Genomic DNA, 15868 nt, shown 5'->3' on the forward strand with positions numbered 1-15868 from the left:
TGGGATGACATATGGTGTGCTTCCCCACTTAATTTTTAAAATTCCATTTGCAACCTGGTGTGATCGCATAATGAAGAATTTTTTAATAAATATTATGGATAAATTAATCATTTTAAATCTAGATGAAATATACTACAAATAAAGGTTGCTGATACTTAACAATTGAGAATGAGAAAACACCTAGCTCTTACACTAATTTAACAAGTGAATGCCACATATTTGATGCAGAAATCCAGTTTTTTCCACTTTCCTTAACTCTGGGGCTCAAAGGATGATAATTACACTAAATTTATATTTAAACAGAAAATTCTTCACCAGACTACAGGGATCACATTCTTTGGAATGATTTTTTTTTTGTCATCTCAAATGAATTTATAAATTCGTAATAGTTTCTTATGATACTTCTAAAGGAAACAAATTTATTCTCTTTATATTTATGCTGCACATATATGCTATATAAAATGTTATACAATATAAGATTCTATTCTATTATTTATTTATATTAATGAGTTACTTGCTATTTAATATATTATTAATATGTAGCACATAACTAATATAATACCAATGCATGCGATATACATGTGTCATACAATATTAAGGTATAGACATATAATATATAATATACACATATAACATGTAGATATTATATAATGAGAAAATATACACATATACATATACATATATATGTATGCTTGTTGTCTCCTGTATTAAACATAAACTCCTTGCCAATGGGGATTGTTTTGTTTATTGTATTTTTGTGCCCAGTGCTTAGCACAGTGCCTGGCATATAGTGGTACTTAATAAATACTTGACCATTTGATTGAGAGTTCTAACTGCTACACAGTAATATGGAGAGCTTAAATACTTAATCAATTTGGACTCTGGCTAAAACAACTACAGCACACATCAATACAATGGAAGAGTTTAGCTCACAACCACCACTGTCTGAACTCTCTGCCTCCAGAGCAGCCATGTTAAGCCATGAAACATTAAAGGGCTGTGCATGCTTTAGTATAGCTATTTAGTTGCATACAAAGATCTTGGATCAGTGGGAGTTTTCACAAGTAGCCAATATTTAACACAATGTGTATGATAAACAAAACTTAGATCATAAAAGACTCTCATTTTTGTTATTAGTTTTAATTTATTCTGCCTCCCCCCAAATCACTTTAGGAGTGATTCTGCTTAAAAAGTCATCAAGCTGACTAAGATTCCTCTCCCTTTTTCAGCTTTTCCTGTGGTATGGAAGGCAAACAGCAGTGAAATGCCTTCCCCAAAAAGCAAACAAACAAAAACAATAACAGAGGAATTAAGTCATTGACATGAATAATCCAGAAAATAGGGAATTAGGTAATGACTTCTCAGCAGTAGGGTGGGTTCCATTAAAGAATTGTAAAATAAGCTGCATTTCTGTTGAACATTGGATATATGAGTCTATGGAAGTTCATCTAAATAGAAAGAATCAAGATAATTGCTCCTCCTGATTGGAGACAGTTTGTATGATGGACAGGATCTAACAGTATGAAGCCTGCTGCATGAATGTCACTGACAGCCTCCTTTGTAATCAGACAGGTCTCATCCAATTCAACATATAGACAGATCTAGACTATGAGCGCTATGGACCTCAGGATAGTGTCCTAAAAGTACTGTTGTTGTTGTTGTTGTTGTTGTTTGCTTGTTTTTGTGAGCCTGCCTCAATAGTGAGTCAAGCTGTTTCACAAGATATCTCACAGGATGATCTTACTTCTTACCAAAGCTAAATCCTCTACCTGCTCACGTGATCCCAACCTGTCTCATCTCTTCCAATACATTGTCGACTCTGTTATCCTCACTCTATTTCCTATTTTCAATCTCTTCCTGTCTATCGGCTCCTTTCACACCACCTCCAAATATACCCGTGTTTCCCTCATCTCAAAAAGTTCTTACTCAGTCCTTCTACCCTGCTAACTTTCATCCTGTATTTCTTCTGCCCTTTGTGGTTGAAGTCCTTGAAAAGGCAGTTGACAGTAAGTGCTTCCACATTGTCTCCCTCAAGTTCTTCTTCGTTCATTATAATCTGACTTCTGGCCACATCATTCCACTGAAATTGCTCTTTCCGAAATGACCAATGATCTCTTAAAGGCCAATTCTTCATTCTTCATTTCTCCGCACCTGTGACACCATTGATCGTACTCCATAACTTGATAGTCTTTTCTCTAGTTTTCAGGATACCACTCTCCCTTGGTTCTTCTGCTACTCATCTGACTATTCTTCTCAATCTCATTTGCTGGATCCTCCTCCAGATCATGCCCTTTAACTTTAGGGTTCTATCCTGGGTCCACTCTCTTTTCACTCTCTACTCCACTTAGTGATCTCATCAGCTTCCATGGATTTAAGTAGTATCTCTGCACTAAAGATGCTCAAATATACCTGTCCTGCCCTAACCTCTCTAACTTCTAGCCTCACATATCCAACTGTCTTACAGACATCTTGAATTGGATGTCCAAGCCATCTTAAATTCATTATTTCTAAAACCAAATTCATTATCTTTCCACCTAAATTCTCCCTATTTCCTATTTTCCCTGTTACTATAGAGAGTAATACCATTCTCCCAATCCCTCAGTCTTGCAACATAGGTGTCATCCTTGACTCTTCACTTTCTCTCACTCCCTCCATCTTAAATCTATCATTAACACCTATCAGTTTCACCTTTGCAACATCTCTCAAATGTTCCCTCTTCTCTCTTCTGATACTTTTACCACTCCGGTGCAGGCTCTTATTATCTCCTACCTAAACCATTGCAATAGCTTGCTGGGGGGTCTTCCTGCCTCATCTCTCTCCCCAGTCTAATCCATCCTCCATTCAACCTCCAGTTATTTTCCTAAAGCAGAGGTATGACTATACCACCCCCCTACTCAATAAGCTCCAATGGTTCCCTATCATTTCCAGAATTGAATACAAAATCTTCCAATCCTTAATTAACTAGCTCCCTTCCCCTCATTTTTTTCCAGTCTTCTTACACATTGTTCTTTATTCTTTGATCCAGTGACACTAGTTTCCTGGCTATTCCTTGAACAAAATACTTCATCTCTTGTCTCCAGGAATTTTCTCTGGCTGTCCCCATGCCTTCAGTTCTTTCTCTCCTCATCTCCACCTACTAGCTTCCTTTTCTTTAAGTGTCAGTTAAAATCTTCTGCAAGAAGCCTTTCCCAACCCCTCTTAATTCTAGTGCCTTCCCTCTTTAAGTTATTTCCTAGTTATCCTGTATATAGTTTATTGTCCCCCCCATTAGATTGTGAGCACCTTGAGAACATGTACTGTCTTTTTTTTTCTCCTTTTGTATTCCCAGTGCTTAGCACAGTGCCTGGCACATAACAGACACTTAATAAATCTTTATTGACTGACTGACAGGCGAAGGATAATGACTTACATTTTCTTAAAGGAGCACAAAATTATTTGATCATATAGACTTCTACATTTTTCCCTTTTGAATATATAACCCACTATATCCTTTTAAAGTAAAACTTTCCAAGATAGTGAAATTAAAGGTATAAACTTCTGCAAAAGGGAGTCAACATTATTTATTTGAAAACAATATGATGTACTTAAAAAACATATGAATCAGTGAAGAAACTAATTGACTATTAATAACTTCAGTAAAATAACAAGATACACAATAAGCCCACAAAATAATTGCCATTTCTATACAGTACTAACAAAAACCACAAAGAGAGATAAGAAACTCCATTCAAAATAATTTTAAAATATAGAAAATATGTTAGAATCAATTTATTAAGACACAGAAGATTTATATAAATATGACTCAAAACACTCTTTACAGAAGTTAAGTTAGACTTTCCTAACTGAAGAGATATTTGTTGCCCATGGTTGGGCTATGCTAATATAACAAGAAAATGATGATACCTAAATTAACTCATAATTTTGGTGCTAAACCAATCAAATTACCATGGTCATAGAACTCATCAAAAGAATAACAAAATTCATTTGGAGGAAGAAGATGTCCAGAATATTAAGGAAAATGGGGGAACAGAATAAAAAGAAATTAAAAAAAAACAGAAAATGAGAAGAAATGGGAAATTCTGCACCTTGCTTGCTCCCTCAGATTATCCAATAGCTGACAACTTATTCCTAGCTCAGTCCTGTACACCAAGCATGGTGGTGTAGGTTCTAGCATGGCCTAGAACAAATAAAACTGGCTAGCTCTAAGTTTCTCTGTAAGGGGAGAGTGGTCTTCCACTGTACCTGTGCTCCTGATTGGAAAGGCTTTCAGTAAGTGTCTATGCTATATTAAATACAAAGGAATTCACACTGAAGATAAACCCTATGAATATGGTAAGGCCTTCAGTAAGAGCTCAGCCTTTAATAAATCAAATATTCACAATGGAGACACTTTATAAATATGAAGAATATAGGAAAGTCTTCAATGTTTGCTTTCCCAAAGTGAGCATAAAATACTTCATATTGGAGAAAAATGCCATGAAAATAAGTAATATGAGAAGTTCTTTAGGCATTGCTCAGCCCTCATTTAACATCAGACAACTAATACTGAGGGAACTAATTATGATAAAACTTGAACTAAAGTTCAGCTCTTACTAAACACCAGATAATTTATCCTGGAGAGAAATGAAAGTGGAAGCCAGGTAAATTAAGCCAACATCAAGACCTTCACCTTTATCATCTTTTGGCCCCAATATTAGAGGATGCCCTAGAACCCTGAACCCAGGAGCTTAGGGAATAGCAGTGTTTCCTAAAAAATCAGATCTTTAAACCTAGTCTTACCCCACCTTTCTCACCATCATTTGGAGCAGCTCCTGGCCACCTGCCACCAATAGGTAGATGGATACAGGAGCCTTGGGAGTAGCATCATTACCCAGTCTACCAATCTTGCTTTTTGCCCAAGCCTCATTACTGTCATCTAGGGAAGCAATTTCTGGGTTTAGGGTAGCTATCTCTACCAACTACTGGTCAGCTTCTGCTCCCAGAACAAGCAACCCATCTTAGCTGACACAGCAGGACACCTTAAGGGTATGATAGGAGGCAGTATGTCCCAGCCAAATTAAATCACCACCACCTGGCATACTATCTCCCCTCAGACCCTTAGGAGACAGCTCAGGATTATAAACCTAAAAGGCTTGAGAAAAGCAATTCTTCCAGCCTTCTGCCCATAGTCATCATCCTGGGAATCATCCCCTGAAAAGATAGCCTTGCAATTGCTCCTGTAGGTGCTACAGTCACAACTGTTGAAGATCCAGGAAAAAAAAAAAGTTCTTGTCACCAAAGTTCTTGATATTGCCAAATGGCTAAACACCAGAAAATGACACGTTATTAGAAACGGCATTAAAGAAGTAATATTACCATCTGTTTTGCTGCTACATCCAGGACCATGGAACCTTTTCATCTGACCTAAAGCTGAAATCTTCCCTGTATTGTCTATCCCATTAGACTGTAAGCTCCTTACTGTCTGACTTCTCTATTTATATTTCTACTGCATAGCACAGTTCTTGCACATAAAAAGTGCTACATAAATATTTCATTCATTCATACTAAAAAAGAAGTGATTGAGAAGCTTATTAAAAGAATTAAAAGAAACATACATTGGAAGGGAGGGAAGTTGTGCTTGTTAAGTACTGAACTGATCATTTTACAGGTATGGGAAAACCCCCAGCACCAAGGAGGCCAACATCTTACTGTAACTTAAATAGTTGTCCAGGACACTGAGGGATAAAATGACTTGGTCATGGTCAAACAGCAAGTATGTGTTAAAGGCAAAACTAAACCAGGTCTTTATGTATTAAAGGCTGATGCACTATCTACTTACACCATATCTCTCAAAGAAAGTTATAAGGAAGGAAATTAAAGCCTTTAAAAATTGAAAACTCAAATAGAATTGACAGTTCAGAACAGAAGGTACAAAAGATGAAATAGTTGTACTTTTAAAAGAAAACAATAGCAATCAAAAACAAAAATTAAGAGATATAGTAAAACTAATGAGTAAAGTCAAAAGACAGCAAAGCTGGAAGAACAATGGAAGTCTACAAACAAAAGTGATTGATTTTGTCAATAGAGAAAATCAATCTTCCAAGAGAAAAAAAAATGATGAAACATAGAGCAAAAGTACCACATTTTTTTTAAATCATAAAAGAAATTTGCCTATATTAGGATTATACTGTCAGAGAGAAAGCCCAAGTTTAATTCAACCAAAAATGTAGTTATCAAGCTCCAGAATTTTGAGGATCAGAGAAAGAGTGGCTAGCTGTCAAGGTGAGGGGGATCACTTATAAATAATGAATTTAAATTCATAAGACTATTCATTAACGATTACAAATGAAGGAAAATGTTGATCTACAATGTAACAAACAGCAGAGGAAAGCATTTTTCATCCCACAAAGTTGAGCACATTTCTACATAAAAATGGTGGACTTACAACAAAATTTTTTGCCCTGAAAAGGGAAAGAAATAAGCAAGGTCCTTGAAATTAAAATTCACCAGACAAATGAAACTTAAAAGTAAACAAATTCATAAAGAATTAATAGACTACATAATTATCTGTATTTACATGTAACAAGGGGAAGACAAGACTGTTTTCTCTTACTACTCCTGCCCACATTTAAGTATCACTGAGGGAACAAAGAACAATTATGGGCTAATTTCATGAAGAGAAATCAGATTAAAGTATCCTAGAGGAAGGAGAAAGAAGAGGTATGAAGTGACTTAGAACTTCTTGAAATTGGAGGCCTCCCAGGAAAGTCATTCAAACAAAGATGGAAGAAATTAAAGTTCATTAACCATACTTTCATCTAAGCTGATCATGGAAAGTGTGTATGCATATACATGCATAATGCATATATAAACATATATATACATACAAATATGCAATACATATACATGTATATATGTATTTGTTTATATGCACACACACATATATAAAATCAAAAATAGAATTAAGGGACTAGGTTGGGTTGGGCAGGGACAGGGAAAGGGTATGACTATGTCTGAGATCAAAGGTGGGGATCAGACAGCTTCAGGTATGACATTCTGTAGATCTCTACTGATGGAATCTTTTAACAATAGTTAATTAAAGGAAAAACAAACAACAAATATAATTTTCAAATATAAACAACCAAGATATTTGGTCCTAAGATCTAAAATCTATACAGAACTAATACAAAGATTAAGAAGCATTCCCCAAAAGATAAGCCATCAAAGGATATCAATAAACTGTTTTCAAAAGAAGCAAAAATTATCAAAAGCCATTTTAAAAAATGTTCACAAACACCAATAACAAGAGAAATGCAATTTAAAACTCTCTAGTATCTCTATGTACCTATTAAATTTGAAAAAATGGAAAAACATAGGGAAATTCAATGTTGCAATGGCTGTGAAAAGGCAGTCACATTAATTTACTTCCAGTGGAACTATGACTCAGAGATCTCATTACTGGGTTTATACTCCAAGCAGATAAATGTCAATAAATGGGTGGGGTTGGAGGGAACTGATATTTAATTATACAAGAAAAGTTTGATATAAAACACAGGCACATACTAGAACTCAGGTTTTTCTAGCTACAAGACCAGCTCTATGTCCACTTTGCCACCAGGTCTCTTGAATATAAAGAATTCAGAGAAACACAAACAGACTCATATAAAGTAATGCAAAGTAAAGAAAGAGCCCAAACAATACACAATGAAAACAATAGTGGAAAGACAGCCCTAAAGAGCAGCAAAACTCAGATTAGATTTAATGGATGATGATGATGATGATGATACCAAGATATTATAATGTGTATGTTCTTTCTATTAACATTCAGTATACTTCAAAAGTGAAAACTAGTAATTGCTATCATTCAAAATTACATTATTAGAAAATTTTACTTAATTGTTTTTGAGGAGTATGAATAATGGGAAGTTTCTTGGGAAATAGCTGTTGTATCAAGGTAATAAGCATTTCTTAAGTCCTTAGTATGAGCCAGGAACAGTGCTAATTCCTGGCAATGCTAATAGGAGCAGAAAGAAGGTCAGTTCTGCCCTCAAGAAGCATACATTCAAATAGGGGAAGACAATATATAAAAAGGAGTTATAAAGGTATGAGACTTGAGCCTACTTCTTAATATAGAAGCTCTAAGAAGAACTAGCCCATTAGAGGGAGGAACCACGAAAGGGGAGAGTAATTCCAATATATGAAGTCCAGGGGTCAAATAAAATGAGCTTCCAAGATGAAGGGGTTTCTGGGATATTATAGAGAAAGCCCAAGAAAGTCAGGAGTGCACCTGAAGATTTTGTGTCAAAATAAAATCAACTTTGATAAAAGAGTATCTAGAGGGAGCTTTCTAACACATTAAGTGAAGCATATATGAAAGTATAAAGATAAGAGTCACATTAGATTCAAAGACGTAAGTGGGATATAATCTGCATCACTTGAGGAAATAACCACATCAATGAGATCACAAGTTCACTGAAGGATTGAAATATATATCTATTGATGCTTCAATGAATCCTTGATCTCATTAGTGTAGTTAATCCTTCCACTGCATACTTTCCTATCCTGTGCAATTTTGGTACACACCCTTACACAGAGAATCAAGAGAGTAGACTGGGCAGAGAAGAGGAAGAAGATGCAACTGTGGAGCATATTTACACACACACACCTTTGTTTCTGTTGCATATGCTCTTGAATATTTGTATTTGTAAATGTTCTATCTTGCCCTTATAGCACCTACAGCTTCTTATTTAGTTGCTCACCTCTACTATCTATACTTTCTATCTATTCAGTGGATTGACAAGATAAATTGTGGCTTGACTATTTTCAGTACTTTTCTAATTGAGTTTTTAAGAGATTTGTATGAGCTTGATATTTTGCCCATTCTTAATTTTATAGAAAACACAGAAGTACATTAGGTATAATTTTTATTTTTCTGGCTAACTAAAAACAAAAGTTTTCAAATATTAGACCATCACTTCTTAATGATCTGCCTGAAAGATAAAGGACTATTTTCATTTGTTCTATATCATCTTATTTTTCACAGACATTATTTTGTAGATTCCTTTACTGTCCCAGTGGGATGGGAAGAGGAAAGATATGTCCATCTTATAGATCTTCCTGAGACCCAGAAAGGCTGAGTCATCAGATCATAAAAGCATACAATGGAGACTTTCATAGTCAGTGCTCTTACCACTTTGTAACTGTGAAAAGTTTCAGAGTAGATGGTCATTACAAACATTATTCCAAATCACTTAAAGCTATTTTGAAACATATTTATTAAATGTGTTATTAAATACTTACAAGCAAATTTTCATATTAAAAGTAGATAGAATTAAATTCATTTCAGTTACAAACTTGTTACCTCTCCTGTTAGTGTGAAACCATTCATGCCAGATGCATATAACTTGGAAAGGGGAACTTATTTGATTCAGATCCAGGCATGAGAAAACACATTATTCTCATATTAAAATGTGTGCATGCAAACACATACTTAATGACTGAAACAGAATTTTCACATTTCTTATGTAAGGAGGCTACTTGAAGAAAATAACAGGAGAAAATATGATATTCTGGGGTGGGGCTTGAGGGTTGATTGTTTGGTTTTGCTCCATTTTGAGAAATGATGAAGTACCTATTACTGGAAATTAAGGAGCTGTTTCCTTTAGGAAAGAATTATCGTATTCTGTCAAATCAGACCATAATTAAGGAAGGTCTGAATTATACTCCAAAATTGAATCTTCAAAATTGATTTACACATACTCTTTTATTTTTCTCTGGGGAATAACTTCTATATTCATCAAAAAAAAGTTTCTCTTTTCTTATTTTTTAATTTAGTTCAGTTTTATATCAATGTCAGAAGTGTATTGTGTGGTTTCCTACTGAAATTTAAAATATTCTAATACATGAAAAGATCACACTATAAATTGCAAGAGGACTAACAATAGAAAAGAAGGAAAGATATTTTGAGGAATTATAAGGATATTATCACTGTATACAAGGTGATTCCAGAAGGTAATGAGGAGCATTTAAAAGCAACTGTTACCTATGTTGTTCTTGGAACGTATGCTATTTTGGTCTCATTTTTTTAGTCTCCATATTTTCTCTCAAGCACATTAGTTTCTATAGAAACAATGAAATCAATGATTAAGGTAAAGATATATTAAATACTCCAGTGATCATGCACATCATTTCCAATTTGTAAAAATGTTTTAAAATATTCTTTCATAATTCTTTTATTTGTTTTGTTGTCGAGACATTGAAAGATATTTGCTAGAGAGTTGTTTGCAAGCAACTCAAAACAAGCTAAAGCATTTTTAAGTGTCTATCTGGTGTGGATATAAGAAGTAGTCAGACTTCAGGTGAGGCTTATTGACTTCCTGATGCATACTTTATGTTTTACTATTTTCATTTACTTTTATCATTATTTACCAAGTTTCTGTTCTATATTTTGGGCCTTTTAAAATTAAATGAGAAAAACAGTTGATCCACTTTAACAAGTTCCCGTTAGAACTATGACATGATTAAACTAAAATCATGTGAAATGTGACATGCTATCATTCAGAAATGGAGAATACAAAATCCTATAATGATAGGACAAGAAATGGAAGATTTGAGCAATGGTCTGGTAAATCTGATTAATATAGACAGCCAGTGTGAATTTGAGCCTCAAAGACCTTCATCCTTCATTCACAAAATATCTTCTGTAAAGTGCCAGAAGTGCAACAGTAGCTCTCCCTGTTATTTTACCTATATAGGCACAATGTAAACATTTGTGTAAGATGTTTTTCAGTGGGCAACCAATCCTCAATTTTTTTAGAAATAGCTGGAACTACTAATAATTCCTGAACTTCATCCAGTGTGCAATTTTGATGAGTAAGAGAGTGACATTAATGGATATGATAAAGGATGATTAATCTGGCACTTCTGTATAGGATTTATAAGCAATATTATCTCCATTTTACAAACAAAGAAAATAAGACTCAAAGCAATTAAGTGACTTATCCAGGATCACACAGCAAGGAATTAGCTGAACTGAGAAGGTGAAATTCTGCCACTTGAGTCAGCAGTTTATACACAAGACTCCTAAAAGTCATAAAAATCTTGTAAAACTTAAGACAGATGGCAAGTGATTCTTGTGTCTGGACATAGATAAGTTTAATTTTAAGTCCTTTTTGATAGTATCTCAATCGGTAATTTTAAGACAACTTATCCTAAACTTACCTTATACAAATCATAAGGTGAAGACTATATTTTGTTGCTGCATGAGAAAGGGTAATTTTTTTGTTAATTGGGTAAATATCTTTTGGATAAGTATATTGCTGATAAATGTGTTTTTTTTTCTTTCAAGTCATGTTAAGCTGGCTGTGTGCCCCAGCACAAAATTAGAACCATAATCCTTCCAGTTCATACTATATATTATGATGCAACATTTGGATTTTTTCCTGTGATTAATTTTAATGCATTTCAGATTTAAGTTTTTTTTTATTGTTACATGTAGCTAAATCATAGTGGTTACCACAAACATTGAAATTGTGACATAAAATGAGTACACAATAAATAAAAAGGATATGTCTTTCATAATTGGGGAGATATTATATAGACTTACTGGTAGTGATAGACGTGCTTTTCATTTTCTAGAAGCAGGGATAGTTTCTATTGAGCCATCTTGCTCTTTCAAAGGCTCTCTGGTGAGTAAGGACTTCACTTTTTGGAGAAAACTAAATAGGACTGAGGATGCTATACATAGCCTTGTAATTGACATATATTCTTTGTGAAGTCAAAATGTCTAAGAGAATCAAACCTTTGATTCTGGCCTCATTAGCATCATGTTTCTAAACGGCTGGGTTAACTGGGCCAGATATATCATCTAAATAAATATTGCTGTGGTCTGGGTTGTTGTTTATTTCCAAAGTCATCCTAACTATGACGTGGCTAACTTTTTATTTCATGGGAAAGGAAGTGGACATATAATCTGTCATGTTTTTGGTGAATTGTCACTTGTTAAACTATTCTGACTGCACTTCTGCTTGAAGTCTACAAATATATTCCTTCATTTAAATAGGCATTTATTAAGCACCTCCATTGTGCAAGGGCACTGTGCTAAACATTATGCAAAATATAAAGATAGAAAGGACATGACCTTTGTTCACAAGAAACCTTCAGTTTGTAGGAGAGATTGAAAAAACATGTATAGGTACAAAATAGAGTATATTGAGTACTATTGGTGAGGTACAAAGTAGTTTGGTGTTTAGAGGAGGAGAGAAAGCTTTTGAACTAGGCTTTGAAAAATGGTTAGGATTTTCATGGGCAAATGAAGAGTGGTTATTTCAAGAAGAGAGAGCCTGGATGAAGGTACAAAAGTTGGCAAGTGGGGCAACTAGGTGATGCAGTGGATAGAGCACCAGCCCCGGAGTCAGGAGGACCTGAGTTCAAATCTGACCTCAGACACATGCCACTTATTAGCTGTATGACCCTAGACAAGTCACTTAACCTTGATTGCATCCCTAAACATAAATAAATAAATAGAAAAATAGATAGATAGATAGATAGATAGATAGATAGATAGATAGATGAAAAAAGTGGGCAAGTGAAAAAAATGTTCATGTGAAATTAAATGATCCAATCTGGCTAGATCAATGGTCAGATGTAATAAGTGTAGCAGAAGATGTGGCTAAAAAGTAGATTAGAGTCATATTAAAAGTCTGGGGTTCATCCAGTAGGTAATAGGAAGAAGCCATTATATCTTTCTGAATGAGAAACTGATGTGAATGGGTCTGTGATGTAGGGAGATTAATCTGGCATTGATGTATAGGATTTGTGATTGCATTATTATGTCCATTTTACAAATGAGGAAACTAACTCTGAAAAGATAAGTGATGCAATGATCCAAGATCAGTACAAAGTACTCAAGAAGGAAAATGCTATCCATATCCAAATAAAGAACTGATGAACTTTGAATGTGACCAAAGTGTATTTTTTTCACTTCATTCTTTGTCATGGTTTTTTTAATCTGTTCTTTCACAACTGTAACTAATATGGAAATATTTCTTACATGATAGCACACGTACAAACTATATCAAATTGCCTACCATTTTTGGAAGAGGGGAGGGGAGGAAGTGAGGGAGAAAAATTTGGAACTCAAAATCTTGTAAAAATGAATACTAAAAATTTTCTTGACATGTAACTTGAAAAAAAATAAAATACTATTAAAACATTAAAAATAGAAAAAAAGATAAGTGACATACTCAAGCTCACACAGCTAGCAAATGTCAAAAGAGAGATTCAAGTCCAGAATTTCCAAACCCAGGTTTTCTGACTCCAACATTATTTCCCGTAGACAGAACTGCTTCCATTTTTCCCATGTATTATCTTTACGAACATAATACACTCATGCGTCAAAGGCATCTTCAGTGAAATTATGAGAAATGTAGAGCCAAAACTAGGATGGAGTAGCCAGAGCTTTGTTCCAGAGCATCAAAATTCAGTAGATGCTGACAGCACTTATACTCCTTGGACATCATAGAAACCACTGTGCTCCTGTATTTGGCATCTGATTAACAAGAATAATTAAACTAGGAAGCAACCAGATAGCTTGCTTCTCCCTCATAGCAATAGAGCTCCAGATGAGTTCATCTCTGGCCCTACTCTGCTCTCCCTTCTACCCAGAGATACCTCCAAAGCATCAGGAGGCCTTTTGCTGTCCTCAGGTCTCTGCCCAAAGAGACTATCATCCTAGGGTTTCTGTCTCTCCTCTCCCCATTTCCATTCAACTAATTTTTTTCTTGAAAACTTGATAAGAAGACTTGTTTGAGGCTTCTTATCCCCATGTGCCAAAAGTACAAGTTATGGCTACAAACTAGGAAAACAGGATGGCACTTTACAGAATTTTCTACAGCAGAGAGGATCTTCACAGTCACATAATTGACTGAAAGTTTAAAGAATACTGGATCCCACTGTGTTTATTGTTTGTTGTGTATCAAGACATTTGACTTGAAAAGTAAAAATGTAGGCTTAAAGGCTTTCCAAAAATAAGGAGGCTTCCGTACTTATATTAACATCATGTAAGATCCCTTGATAGATGCAACCACAAATCTAACTTTGTTCAACCATCTCAGATGATGAAAACCACATGAAGCATCAAAGAATGAGACAGAGGTGCACCAAAGGTGTTTGCCACTGTCACAAAGGATGTTCAAATGCAGGAGAAATTCACTATAAATGGCAAGGTCCTCCAGATGCTCCTACTTACAAATGTCATTGTGCTGAATGCATCAAGCCTAGAATACAGTAGGGCTTCTTCAGGGAGATTCAAACTGTGTAAAATAGGTCAGCCTAATAATTCACAGATGACAAATCAGACGAAGAATGCCTATGAAGAAACAGTGCGGCATATTTCTGGACTTGCAGTTAGGAGACTTTAGTTGTAATTCTCCTTAGACACTTTATTCAGAGACTCTTAAACTACTTACCTGGATTGTTACAATAGCCTCCTATTTGGTCTTATATTTCCAGGATTTCCTCTTTGATAAATCCATTTTATTGTGCTTCACAGATATTGGGTTTTTCACAAATTGAAGGTTTGTGTCAACCCTGTGTCAAGCAAGTCTATCAGCACCATTTTGGGGGGTTTTCCATTGAGAAATTTATTTAAACAGATCAAATAAAACAGGTGCTTCCTTGTCTCTGCACTTAAAAGAACGTGTTGGGCCTCTTGGTAGTAAAGCGTGGTTTGTGCTGGTGAAGCAGAAACCTGTGGGGCAGAGGGAACTTCATTTTGGAGTCGTTAAACTGCTTGACTGCAGGCCAGAGACACTTGCTGGCAGGAATTTCTCCCACTTTCATGATCTGGATGGAGTGGGCACAGGCGCAGTGATGGGCTCCCATATCTCAGTAGCACTGAGTGACAGCACCAGCAGTGGTCAAGTCCCTGTTCTCCCTGTACATGTTGTGGGTTCCACTCCTGGAATCATAGTGCAGCCAAATGCCAAAGTTTTTCACTGTAAGAGCGGACTTTTCAAATACCTGTCCACAGTATACAATTTCTCCAGAAGACTTCTTCATCTTTTTCAGCTGGGAAATGAAGTACCAGCATCGGGACTTTGTTACAACATGATTCGGAGCAAAAATCCACATCCAATAAAGAGGTGGCACTGGACTTGGGAGGAGGCAGGCAGCATCCAACTACCTTATATTCTCTCAGGATGCCCGAGGCCTTCATGGTACTGCCACCTCACTTCCTGCCAACCTACAAAAAAGGCGGCACCATTTTTCTAACAGCACATGCTCACATCATGTCTCTGTGTCATATTTTGATAATTCTTGCAACATTTCAAACTTTTTCATTATTATTATATCTTTTATGGTTTTCTGTGATCAGTGACCTCTGATGTTACTGTTGTAATTTTTTGGGATGCTATGAACCTGCCCATATAAGATGGTGCACTTAATTTAGAAATGTTTTATGTGCTCTGACTGCTCCATGTACCAGCCTTTCTTCTGTCTCTCTCCCTCTCCTCAGGCCTTCCTACTCCCTAAGACACAAATAATAACCCTAACATGGCCTCTAATTTTCAAGTAAAAGAAAGACTCAATCAATGTGTTAAACCTCATTGTTGTCTTATTTTAAGAAATTGCCACAGCCACACCAATCTTCAGCAACCACCACCCTGATCTGTCAGCAGCCATCAACATTGAGGCAAAAATTATGATCATTGACTCACAAAAAGATTATAACTCACTGAAGGCTCAGATGATGGTTAGCACTTTTTTAGCAACAGAGTATTTTTAATTAAGGGATGTTCATTGGTTTTTTAAGCGTGATACTATTGCATATTTAATGGACTACAGTATAATGTAAACATAACTTCTATATGCACTTAGAAATCAAAAA

At 35.4% G+C, this 15868-nt stretch overlaps 1 pseudogene; it reads right to left on the bottom strand.

Moving 5' to 3' along the window:
* Nucleotides 1–14667: 14667 nt before the first annotated feature.
* On the bottom strand, nt 14668–15196 carry LOC110224012 (large ribosomal subunit protein eL20 pseudogene; annotated as a pseudogene).
* Nucleotides 15197–15868: the final 672 nt, after the last annotated feature.

Source organism: Phascolarctos cinereus, unplaced genomic scaffold (assembly GCF_003287225.1).
Source record: "Phascolarctos cinereus isolate Bilbo 61053 unplaced genomic scaffold, phaCin_HiC Scaffold_3;HRSCAF=262, whole genome shotgun sequence".
NCBI lineage: Eukaryota > Metazoa > Chordata > Mammalia > Diprotodontia > Phascolarctidae > Phascolarctos > Phascolarctos cinereus.